Source organism: Phalacrocorax carbo, chromosome 1 (genome assembly GCF_963921805.1).
Source record: "Phalacrocorax carbo chromosome 1, bPhaCar2.1, whole genome shotgun sequence".
Lineage (NCBI taxonomy): Eukaryota > Metazoa > Chordata > Aves > Suliformes > Phalacrocoracidae > Phalacrocorax > Phalacrocorax carbo.
In genome coordinates this window covers 187860702-187873509 of record NC_087513.1, presented here as the reverse complement: position 1 = coordinate 187873509, position 12808 = coordinate 187860702, and the positions used below count along the sequence as shown (strand labels likewise).

General features: G+C 42.0%; 1 long non-coding RNA gene across 1 annotated transcript; it reads right to left on the bottom strand.

The window, feature by feature from the left end:
• Positions 1-4207: 4207 nt before the first annotated feature.
• LOC135311522 (uncharacterized) lies at positions 4208-7746 on the bottom strand. The gene is made up of 3 exons (XR_010371153.1): positions 6396-7746; positions 5963-6210; positions 4208-4786 (listed from the first exon to the last, which is right to left on the bottom strand). It is a non-coding gene; the product is annotated as an uncharacterized LOC135311522 (long non-coding RNA).
• Positions 7747-12808: the final 5062 nt, after the last annotated feature.

Genomic DNA, 12808 nt, shown 5'->3' with positions numbered 1-12808 from the left:
GGCAGGGTTGGGCACACAGAGATCTGAATCTTTGGAAGTATTTTGGAAGTACGCAAAACACGAATAGAGAAACTGATTTTAAAAATAGCATCTTCTGTACAACTGTCCATACTGACACTGCAGGTCAAGACACAGGGACTGCAATAAAGCAAGCGAAGGTTAAGCAGCTTCAGGCAGGACTTGGAAACCATAGCTCTAAACTATTCAGCAACACCTGACTAAAGAAAGAATAGGACTTCTTACAGGCTTAATCTCATACTGAAGGGGATTTTTCTAGGCTTGGAAGAGCAAGGGAAGATGGAAAAATGAACAGGATTTTTGAAAATCCTTGTCTGATGTTTTTTGGTGGTTTTTCACATCACCTGTGGGAACAAATTTGCCCTTTTTCTTTCCTCTCCCCACACCTGGCTAAAGAGTTTTGGGTCAGAAGCCCCAAAGAGCGGCAGGCACAGGTTAGGTATCAGGGCCAGATGGTCAAGCCTTTCTCTTCACCTGGCTGAGGTCCTTCCTCAGCTGTGAGGATGCTCTACCTTATGCAGAAATGCCTTTTAAAAGCAAACTGGAAAGGGGAAAGAAAAACTGAGTTACACGAGGGGTTTCTGTCCCGCTTGCTCCCTCTGACCAAGCAGAGAGGAGAGGCGGGCAGAAGAGAAAAGTCTCAGAGGAGTCTCGGCAGATGCTTTTCTGCTGCCTCAAAACCCCCTTGGCATTTCCTGGTGCACTGAAGATATCTCAGAGCTCATCTCCAGTGGCAGCACAAACACCATGTGTCTCAGCGAGCCTGACACCAGCGCAGAGCTTCGTGATATTGGAGTTGCTCCACTTAGATAACAGTGAACAACAGGCACCGGTGCCCATGCTTCTCAGCAGGCCTTCAGGGCTTGGCAAGGGGAACAGAGGACATCTTTGGGGCCCTCTTTAACCTTTGAAGAAACCAGCTAATAAGCCAAAGGGGATAGGTAGTTCTGCTGTTTCCAATGAGGCTGTGGGCCAATGCTAGAAGCAAACCTAAATGATAAATTACATACTGTATGAAATTATTAAATCCTACACTGTATGGAGAAGTGTACGTTAAGAAGTGTCCAGAAACAGTTATTTTCATTACCCACTGAGGATTGTCTATCTAGCAACTGATGGACTTTGGAAGTCATTTCATCAGCACTTGCCAGACACCCACTTCTCTTATCAGACCTTTGCTCCCAGGGAGTGCAGGGCTGGGAAAGCCCTCCTATGCTCATGACTTCTTCTTGGATCACAATGAGTTCTTTCTATTTTCAAAATCTTTATTAGCCTCTGGAGGCCCCAGTTAAAGACAAAAGACCATAAAAACGTCCATAGGAGGTCAGACCAAAGGTCCCTGTAGCCCAATATCCTGTCTCTAATGCTGGCAATAGCAGTTACCTAGGGAAGAGTAGAAGACTAGGGCAAGCCTATAATAAAACTACCATGATATACTCTGTCAACCTCCAGTGATTTGGAGGTCAGGGACTTCCTGACCCAGATATGGTATGTTTGTGTTTGAAGGCAGAGAAGGGCTTGAACTTCTACTCCAAGCATTTGAATGCTACAGGAAAAAACACTTAACCCAGCTGGTGAGAGAAATAAAAGTTCACTATAAATACAAAGCTGGTGGAAGCAGACCAAAAGTGCATTACCAAGTCCGAGATATTACCTCCAAGAAAACACTCAGCTTTCCAAGGCCAAGGAGCACCTTTTAGCCTCAGAGGCTCCGGCTCCTTGGCATCACCCCCAGGGCAGCACCCACCCAGACCTTCCAGCTGATCTCCCAGGAGAAAACAAGGAGGATGAAGAGCTCTCAGCAACAAGTTGGGACTGGGGCATCTGAAGCCTCCCTATTCAATAATTCAATAATCAGATGCTAAAGGTTCTTCTCTGAAGAAATAGCAGGTTGGGTAGATGTTTCCTTCAGGCATCAGACCAGAATGGTATCTCATACTGGAATGTGGTGGGCAAGTGAATTATTTACTGGCCAGAGCACAGCTATCCCAGCTGCAGTTAATGCCAGGAAGTAGTTGTGATATTGAAGTCAGGGGGTTATCACAGTGGCCCGAATGCAGGCCAGGTCACCAGGCAGTGCTCATGCACTAGCGAGCATGTGCCGATAGCACCCCGGGGCCACACAGCCCCAGCAAAACGCTGCTGTATTGCGACCGGCAGCATTCGGACCCAGGTCACGAGGACAGCCACCACAATAGGTCTTGGTAGCAGCAACAACAAAAACAAGTGCGGGTCCCTCCACCACATGAAAGGCTGCGCAAACATTCATTCCCCTGCAACATTTCTGCAGGGCCCCGGAGCTCACATGAAAGAAAAACTGCATTTCAGACCTACTCCACTTTTCTCTGTCAGCCACCACATCCCCTATTGAAATCATTTCCTGTTTTATTTTTAAGATTGCTGCTGTCATAAGCTGTTGCCGGCATGGGGGTGGGGATGGGAAGGTGGTGCCTGACCAGCGAGCACAATAGCTGGCTGGACGAGGGGTCAGCTTAGCAGCTGCTCTGTGAGCCAGCACGGTGGCAGAGGGAACACTGTGAGGAGGAAGGGGAGGGTGATGCTCATCGCCTTGTAGCATCTCTCCTAGAAAATCAAGGAAAACAGGCTTGATAGGACACGGGGAGAGAGCCTCACCCAATGCTTTGACTATAGAGCTGATGTTTCAAATCCTTGTGGTGCAAGGAAAAAAAAGCTGTGAGGGACAAGGGTACCTGTCTGAGGATGAGTCCCCATCATTGGAACAGAGATGCAACATACAAATCCAGGTTCTAGCAGTAGGAGTCACAGTTGGCATAACCATCCCCTTTCCTTACGGTAGGCATGGCTGAAAAAGTCAAAAAAGGGAACTTCAAACTGAAAATGGTGCTAAATGATACCGTTAAGCTACAACAGCTGCATTATTGCTAGTATTATCTTTGCCTCTGGGTCCCAGGTCCATGTTCAATTTACACTGGGGTAAGTCTGTTGGGCCATCATACCCTCCCGTGGGTTTTTTTTTTATTATTTGCCTTAAAAATATATGAAGCAAGAAGCATAGCTTGAGTGAGGTGAGGGCCAGATCGGAAGGCAGAACTGATATTAGTAACAACCCAGCTGCTGGAAATTATTTCACAGGCTCTGGAACGAACTACTCAGTTTCACTAGGGGCCACTGTGCAGCACAGGATCGGCCCTTTCCACAGGGCTGGTGAGAAGGGCCAGTGTCACATCATGGGCACAACTTGGGCTTTTTTTTATGTTTTGGTGCAACAAACCGATTTGCAAAAAGCCAAAGATTTTTGCTCAAAGGAACTTTTAAAAAATTCACCAGCAAACCCTTTCTAAAGCCAGAATAACTGCAAAATTTAACTTTTTTTTTTTTTTAATGCCAGAACTCATGCAATTTTCATGGCTGTGAATCAGAACATCTTCATTCTTGTGGTGTGTTTTTCACTTTTATGAACACTAATTTCACTACATTTTTAGAGTGGTGACTTTAGCCACAGCGTGGCTGCTGCTAAGTTCCCACGGCTACCAGTAGGACTTTTATGTGGGAAATCTGTGGGCAGCAGGGAGCCTCCCTGTTTGTATCAATATGAACTTCCCAAGCACATCAGACTGACATTTTCTCAGCCCAAGAGTCAGAGCACACATGCTCTCACTTAGAGCTCTCTTTTCCTAAGCTGAAGGACATGTGTGATCATTTTAGTTTCGACAGTTTTCTAGTAGGCCTTTTGCACACACAGAAATCCGGGCAAATGAGGGTTTTTGTGTTCAGCCAGCAGAAGCCCAATCCGACAAACTGCTGAGTGCCAGTTCTAAGGCGCGAAAGGGCTCAAGCGAGCACAAGGAGATGTACAGAGCATCGTTCCAGCTTGCATGCTCCAAGCGTGCTGGAGACCCTCAGCACCACAGAGGCACCCATGTTCCCTCTCCGCCCTCAGAGATCAGGCTGTCCGTGCTGGCAGGTCACCGTCAGCACAGCCGTCACACAAGAGTTTCCCAGCCTTTCACTCGGTGGCTACGCATTCCAGAGATGACCGGACACATAAACACATCTCCTGTACTTGCATACTGGAACACTTTCTGCAGCTGGGTAATAAGTCGGAGAGCACATTAAAAGCATATATATTCCCTCCCCAAGTTGAAAGAAAAAAAAAAAGTTCTTTTTTTTTGTTCTCAGAACATAAAAATGCAGTGGGAGGGCAATGGGCATTGTATGGCTTCAGCTTTATTAGACATAACATATTGCAGAGAAAAGTCAGCTGTGGTGGGACACTGTGTTTAGCCAACATTAAGAGAAGACCACACAACCCGCAAACACGACAGGACCACGCTCAGTGATCGTATCTCACTATTGCTTCCTATTGGCAGAAGTGCAACCACAGTAATTGTGGAAAGGTTTCAGGTCCATAATCACTAATGATGGACATCCGTACTGAGGAATGCAAGGCACTTGGAAGCAGGGGAGCGGAAACCCTCAATCAATTTTTTATCACATAGTCAAAAAGGATGATTTCTTTGCCAGTGAGAGATGCTGCGCTTTGCCTGAAGCTGAAGCCAAAGGAAATCTCCAAGCCCTGATCCTTCAGAATGCTTGCAGCTCCCCTTTTTTGATCCAAAGTGTTCAACTCCTTTATGAAGCTGTCCTTTGGCAGCTGCTGCAACTTCCACTTCTCATATCTGGCTGCAGGTGAGGTCCATACTACAATGCTCTGGGCGTATTCCTCAATGTTGTGCCACATGTGCCACATGAAGACAGGAATGTTGTGAGATATACTGCTCTTCAGCTAGAAGGGAGAATGTCAACATATAATTTAGAGGGCTTGAAATGGAAAAGAGAATAAAAAGCTGAAGGTACTTTTACTGTTGTTGCAGCCAGGATAGCCTAGAGCTGTAAGTGCGGTGAGGTTTGTGGAAAGACCAGAAGATGTATTTGGGAAAAAAATAAGATAACCTTCCCTCTTGCTCAAAACTATCACTGCTAGGCTTTAAGGTTCTCCAAGTTTGACTGCTAAAACCTGGAAACTGTTTCCCCAAGCAGGATGAGAGCACGACAGTGTGACAGTTGTGCTTGTCATAGGCTTGCAGCAGAAAAGGGAACGTGTGCTCAGCTGCTGAGCAAAGCCTGGGGCTGTGCTGTCGCTTCGTGGTCAGCTTCGTGATTGAACGCCCATGACCTGGGGTGGCAGCGGGGAGAGGTACAGCCTTCCCAGCCATTCACTAAGTGGTGACTTTAGAGACGCTATGTTTTGGCACTGCTTTATTTAAAAGGCCTAGGCCAATAAGATTTTTTTAGAAGCAGAAGCATTGGAGAACGTACAGCAAAACTCAGCAGCTGTGAGGTGCACCAGGAAGACTTATCGCAGAGGCTTTGTGTACTTCTCTGACATCAGGACAATTTTTTAATATATCTGTTAAAGACACACTGAGCCATCTGCAATCTCCCTTATTCTCATTATCTCAGATAATGAGACCGGTAGTTCGTCCCAGGCCTGTTTCAATTACCTTTCAGTTTAAGTCAGAAAAATAAACATGTGAAGACATCATCACAACTGGGACAAAATTCCTGCTGAAAACCTTCACCAATGGCTAGTGTAACCACTAGTGCAGGAACACCAAAAATATTTCTCTGTTGTCTATAACTTAGCCCCTTTTTGCAAGGCAGTTCCAGCGTCTGTGTGTGCACGTCTGTGCCTTTCCCCTTTGAAAAGCAGTTGAACCCCTTGGCCAAAGGAGCCAAATGCAATGAAGATCTCAAAATTACCAGCATTTCTAAAAGCCACATAAAAATAACTGGCCAAATAGAAGAGAGGAGACCCATACACAACCTCAACAAGCATTCTGGCTGAAAGTGGGGGTCTGGTATGACCCCATATGCTGTTATGTCCCCTGACACCCACTGTAGGGGAAGGAGCTATAGGGCTTCAATAGGCAGAATGGCTTCAACACCAGTTTGTGCTCACCTGTTACACAAATCCACTGGGCTTCAGCAGTCCTGACATCTGAGCAGTTCCTTACTGACCCTCGTTTTCAGGGTACAGGGCTGGAGATCGGGTTTTTCTGGGGACCTCAGGGCTTCACCCCACTAAGTCAGCAGTTGCCTAACCACTCTCTACTGACTTCCTGGCCTCAAATGACGTCAATCCCACCCGGTATCCGCAGGCAGGAGGCATGTGTGGAGGTGACCCAAGTGTCAGGCTGGTGAGCGGGGCTAAAAAATGAGAAATGTGCAGAAGAAGAAAAAGGAGCAGCAAAAACGGAAGAAGAGAAGATGGAGGGATGCAGGAGGTCAGTCCTTTGGTCTCATTCTGCAAAATTTCTAAGGACTTTTTGGTGTCGAGTCATATGAAGGGAAAGTGGGTGGCTTTAGAGACAGTAAAAATGAGATTAACTCACCTACCAAATTCTCAGTCATCCTCCTTTTATAACCACTGCCAGGAAGTATGAATAACCAATCTAAATTTAAATAGAACGAAAAAGAAAATACTATACGGTATGACTAGTCCACAAAGAAACCATGAATTTGCTCTTTTAATAATTAGAAGTGACCCAGCAAGTTTTCCAGAGCAATGATCTCTTGTTCATGGAATAAAAGGCTATCTTCACTGCCCATGTATGCGGAGTGTGCTGTGCTATCTGCCCAGATAATTGCATTATTTTGGCCGTTTGGATGAAATTATATTTTGTGAGAGTGACAAAGTAATTCCCCCAGTGCCAGTTATTTTTCTGCTTAGAAAATACCATGTGAAACAATTCCATTCATGGAAGAATTGAAATGCTTTAACTACCTACTTGCTCATATTTTGTAAATTATTGAAGAAAGAAAAAATGTTCATTGCCACTGCCAGCATGAAACAAATGTTTCACTGCATATGACCACGGCTGACAAAATTTCCACCCCAAGCCCATTCAAGTTCAGCTTGGGACAAGCCTTACAGACTTTTCTTTTTACTTTTTGCTGTACAGAACCAGTATACTCCTACAGCTCAGCTAGTGCTGTGCATACTTTGGCCTTCAAAACCAGATTTCTAGAGATCTTCAACCTTGGATATTTTTAATGTGTTTACTTCACTGAATATGAGAAATATCATTAATATCTGCATCTCGAGAGCCCTCCACCAGATAATGTCTGTAAAGTAGCTCTCCAGGAGCTGTTTGGAGAAAGACTTTATCACTTTCCATCCCTTGCAGTACACCTTCTTCACGCAAGTGAGCGAGAGTTTGCATACGATGCAAAATGAGTGAAGGTGGCAGGAGTGAGTTTGCAGGCAAAACCCCCCATGAGTCAAACTGTCCCCCAGCTACAACATTAAATTGTGCTGATAGAGGTGAGATTGCGCGAATGCCATGAATAGGGCTTCGGCTCATTAACATCTGAGAGCGTTTTCTCAGACGTGAGTGTGGTCACAGATCTGAAGTCCATTAAAGCCCTTCAATCACTCCGGATTTGGCTTTAAGAAAGAAGGGCAGTTTCTGGTGCTGAGTTTGCCTGCATGTATTGAAGCAACCCAAGTCATTGAATTGTCGGCGCTGCTGTGATGGAAACAAAGAAGGAAGCAGAGCTGAAGGGACTTCTGAGAAATGTTGCAAAGCAGTTAACCAGACAGGAATTGAACAACCTATCAAGCAATATGGAAAGAGGCTGGTTCCTAGAGATATGCCTCATACGGCCATTTTGTTCATACAGCGTCTTTCAGTGCTCCAGTAATCAGATCCATACATAAGGATTACGCTACTGGACAAGAGAAAAATATATCCTTTAACAATGTCCATAAATTAAAGGCATAATCAAAGTAAAAAATTGCGTCTTTTTGTTGCTGTACCGCTATGCACGACAGCTCTTCACTAAAAATTAATAATGTATTGCTTATTGTGCCTATATATGGAATCTTAACAAGTCTAATTTCACGTTAAAATCATTAGTCCTTGCCTTTTATCAGATAGAGAAAAGGGAAATTAGCACTCTCTTTTTCATGTTTCAGAACAAAAGCACGAGCTTTGAAGTTCTGCATTTGTGAAAGAAACCGTCGTGACCTGTTAAAACAAGCTTTTAGTCCTGAAAAGGTTAACTAATTTGGTTTCCCCGATAAGTTTATCTATGATCAAAACTGAGTCATACAGAAAATACTCCTACAAGATTTGACCTTTTACTTGTATCCCACACTGAGATAATATTATACTTAAAATGGATATCAATAAGAACTTTGTTTTAAAAAGTATATTTAAAATAAATTACTTTTAAATAACAGAAACTGTTTTCAATTAGCCCTGTTAAAGGAAATCAACTAGAAAGTTATGTATGCTTTTTTATTTTCTTTATATAAATTATACCCAGGAGTCCTATGATAGCAGCACTGTACAAACTATGCACTACCTTTATATTTATTTCTTATCAAAATAAACTTAACAAATTAGATTTGTTTTTACAGCACTTTATATCCAATAATGACAATGTTGTATTGGTCCCAGGGTAAAAACAATGAAAGTAGCAGCTGAATGGTATTTTTATTAAGAGTTAACAAAAATGTCTTGTGCAAACAGAGTGTATAAAGAAAATTAATTCCATAATTCCTCGTGATGAAGGCGTCCTTCTCTTTTTTCTTTTTTTCTCACAATATCAATCTCATTTGGAAAGATCATTCTGAGGGGAAAACTTTAAGTTTTAGCATGACTTACTCAGCAAAATGATATGGCTGAACTTAAACATTGCTGACTGGTAGGATTTAATATTAGGACCTGGCAAATGTTTTGATAACTTAATACTTTTTAAAAGAAAACTTGTTTGTTACTGAAGATTTTGGGAGCCCAGAAGAAATATAATCTAAAAAATAACAGAGCCAAAGATCCAAGGAGATGTTTCTTCTTTTTCCCATTTTTTCCATTTCCTTTACCTTGAACTGGTTCCTCCATGCTAGCATTTTAGAGGTCTTTTTATTGGTGGCAGATTCAAATATCTCTGAGATATTCACCATACAACTCAGCAAGAGTCCACGTTTTCCTCCAGCAGTGGAAAAATGGCAGGGCTAATAGTCTGGGGTTTGTTACTAAAAATGAGTCCTTATACAAAAAAAAAAATTAAAACATTGTTTAGAACATGTGGTTTGCTGCTATTAAGTTAACAGTGGAAAATCTCATTACTTTTAAAGTTAATTTTATTTTGTGGTGGGACTGTTCTCTAGGCTGAAGCAGATTTTCTCTTAAGCAGAGCCTCTAATCCTACCTTACAGTCTTCTTTTCAGCAAGTCACTCTTTGCATACCTTGGCTAGATGCATTTTTAGGTCAAAGTGCTGAATTGAAAGGAAAAAAAGAAGAACAAGAATTTTTCTCCCACACATGCCTCTGGGGCTGCTAGCAGGCACTCATGTGCCATCTTCTCCAGCTCTTGCTCTGACTAGAGGAGTTTTCCAATAAAGATCTTGGGTTAAAGGTGCTCTTTGAGCAGTGCTAACAAAGTTTCTGCCTGTAATGACAGATTAGATCCTGCTGAGTGCTCTGATATGGTAAATTAGAGGTTGGACAAATTCTGACGACAGCTTCACACGGAAAGCACCATGGAAAAGCAGAGGTGTAAGAAAGGTGTAACACGGTTTGATGGGCCAAGAGTTCTGAAAATCAAAGTGACCAAACAGAGGAGAAAATAGAAGACTATAAAGGCTTCTAGTTCAGGTTTCTTTTCAAATTTTGGAAGCATCTAATCCGACTTCTGCCTTCTCATTAAGCCTATAATGTTTTACAATAACAGAGAACCAAATCTGCAATTTGAGGGGAAAATAACCCCAAGGCAGAAACCTTGCTTACAGCTTGTGTGATATATATATATATATATATATATATATATATATATATCTCCTACTTAGAAGTTACTATGACTCAAATCTGAAACTCTTATGGTTTAAAATACCAAGTGAGATTCAGAGTCACGTAATATTTATGTTCCACCAACAACTCAATGGTTTTTTTGGTAACATATGCTCACACCATATAAAATTCACTCTTGTGCAGAGGTGAGCTATTATATTGTAAATTCAACTCACAATAATCCTCGTGTAACTCAGCCTGTGAGGTATATTTCAAGATACCCTTAAACCTTTAAACTCAGCCTTTCCCCTTGCACTCTGCACTTTCCTAGGTACCGGTTCACCATAAAAATTTGACATATGAATACATAAAATATAGGCATATTAGATCACTGATTATCCAATTTTGGTTTCTTTTCTGAACATCACTCTAGTTCTTCTCAACAAAGTCACTAAAGTCTGAGATCTACATCTAGAAGCTGACTCACTTAGACCCACTGCTGCTGATGCCTTGCTTCTCCACCAGTGATAATTTTGGAAGCTCAGGAGTTCAGTCCTTCAGTATTTTGGGGGAAAGAAAATGGATCAGCTGCCCAGCAAACAAAGGAACCCTGACCAGTCTGAACACATACACACTCAGCAATGCTCTGCTAAATGTATCTCTGTCTTGGTGCAGTTCGTAGGCTTGTTTTAAGCCAGATGCACTAAAATTTTACAAAAAGTGAAAGCAGAACAGAGGATTGTTCATTGCTTCACTGTAAATAAGAGTACCTCAGGAGGAGATGTCTGATCTTCACAAGGGCATGAGCACCTGCAGCTCCCATACCAGCTAGGAAGAGCAGCAGGTGTTCAGCATCTCTGAAATACCAGGCTTTGAACTTAAAACACATGAATCTTTAGGTGACCTCTCAGAGATGAAGTGATTCCTGCCATTTTGGGACTGGGGGCCATTTAGGTCATTGTTAGAGGTTTAGGAAATGTGTTCAGAGCTGGATACAACTATAAAAAATATGCAGACTGGGATTTGAGATAAGACCCAAATACCTTGTTTTACAGATGAACAAAAGCTAAATGTAACTAGGGTGGGACTGAGAAAAGGTTGTCTCATGGCAGACGTTTAAAGTATCACCTGAGAGAGAGCGAGAGTGAGATCTTGCTTGGATGGAGGGTGGTGCTTTAGAGCTGCAGCGTTCATCTGTGCCACCGGGTAGTGAAACCAACTCATTTTTGACATCTCACATGTGTTCAATTGAAAAGTGAACTTGTAAAAAGGGGTTATTTCAAGAGCTGAGTGAAACTAGCTTGTTCAGTTTGCAAAGTTTGTGTTAACTTTCTTATGTTTTGCTTCATACAGTTCTATACCCCAGGAGTTTTGCTTTGAGTTTTAGCTTCAAACAAAGAAAAACTGATTGTAAACCACTGTATTTTGACTTTTCACATTGAAACTATGTCTCACCCAGAAAGTTTCAAAAGCCAAAGTGCAGAGTACTGGTAGCCTGGGGTTTAGCTCAGTCTGTATTCAGGCTGTCAGACTGAGGGTCAGAGACAAGCTTTCCCTACATGCGGTGATGTTGAGACCTGGCTTTTCTGTGCAGCCCCATGTCTGCATGAAACTACTCAAAACCACCCAATTTTATGTAGTTTCTTCCAGGAATAATAGGCAAAGTCATCCCAGAGTTGTCAGATTAAACTAACATTAAATAGCGGCAAATTAGTACTTGTTATTTTAAATAGATTTGTTTCTAGCTAGGTCCAATAAAATGATTATAAAGGTTTGCTTAAACAGAAATCCAGAGATACAGATAGCACTATTTACTGCTAAATGAATGCTGTTTGCTTACCTTTATGTTAACAGACACAATTTGTCAGAGCAGTATGGTAGTGTCCAGAAACACCTTCCTGAAGGAATCTTTGAAGAAACACCTACTTAAACATAATTTTATCCTTTATTTTATCTACTTTCCACATCTATTTTATCGAAGCCCTTCAGCCCAGTGGTTAACACATTGGATTATCATTCTCCATGGTCATGAAAGATAATCTCTGTCTAATTTACAACAGCATTTATTATCATATTCCCATGGTCATCGTTTAACTTTCCACTACACTAATAACCAAGTCCAATTTTACCTAGCAAACCACCTAAAACCTCTAACTTGACAAAAATACTGCACGCTTATTTCTCTTTCTCACCATCAAAGAAGGTCACTACAACAACTCTGGGTATCAGCATTTTTCCTGTGTGATTCACTTACACCAAGCAAACCCACTAGACCTACTTTCTTCCTTTTTTGAATTTCTGCTTAGCCAATAGGATCAACAGGTCCCCTTCTCCGTGGGTGGTGATAATGTCAGTACATCACTGCCCAAATAACCTTTCTCTATAGGGAAATGCTAACATTTAATTCTTTAAATTTAAACCACATGTATTTTGGTCTCATAACTGCACTCTGTATTAACTGCCTTTTGTTATTAATTTGTATTACTAAAAATCTTAATGAAACCAGTTATTTAAATTGGAAATGTTAAGTGCAGTAGACATCTGAAATTCATGTATGAGCTGTAATATATCAAAATATTTAAATAGTAACTAAATATTTTACCTAACCATTGTAAACACATTTTCAGAATTAATAGTGACACAGCTCTGTGTATGTTCAGTGTAAAGCTGTGTCTCAGAAGAGCTGTTCTTTTTAGCCCATTGCAGGGAACATAAGCAATGGCTTTTGAATAGTTTCTGTCTCCTACCTTCATCTTGCCCAGAAACAAGAAGTGTCATTTAAGTGCTGTCTATGTGAGACCTCCACCAAGAAGAGCAGATTATGTGTGGGTTGACCACATTCGGTTTTCTTCCTGGTACTCTCTGGAAGAGGCACTGCCAGTGTATACATTCTTTGCACACATTGCCATAGGGTGACCACAAATACATAGCTGCCAGCAGAGTCAAAATATTGGTATTTGGGACAAATACTCAGGGACTTCTTGTTCAAACAACACAAACTACGGCTGGG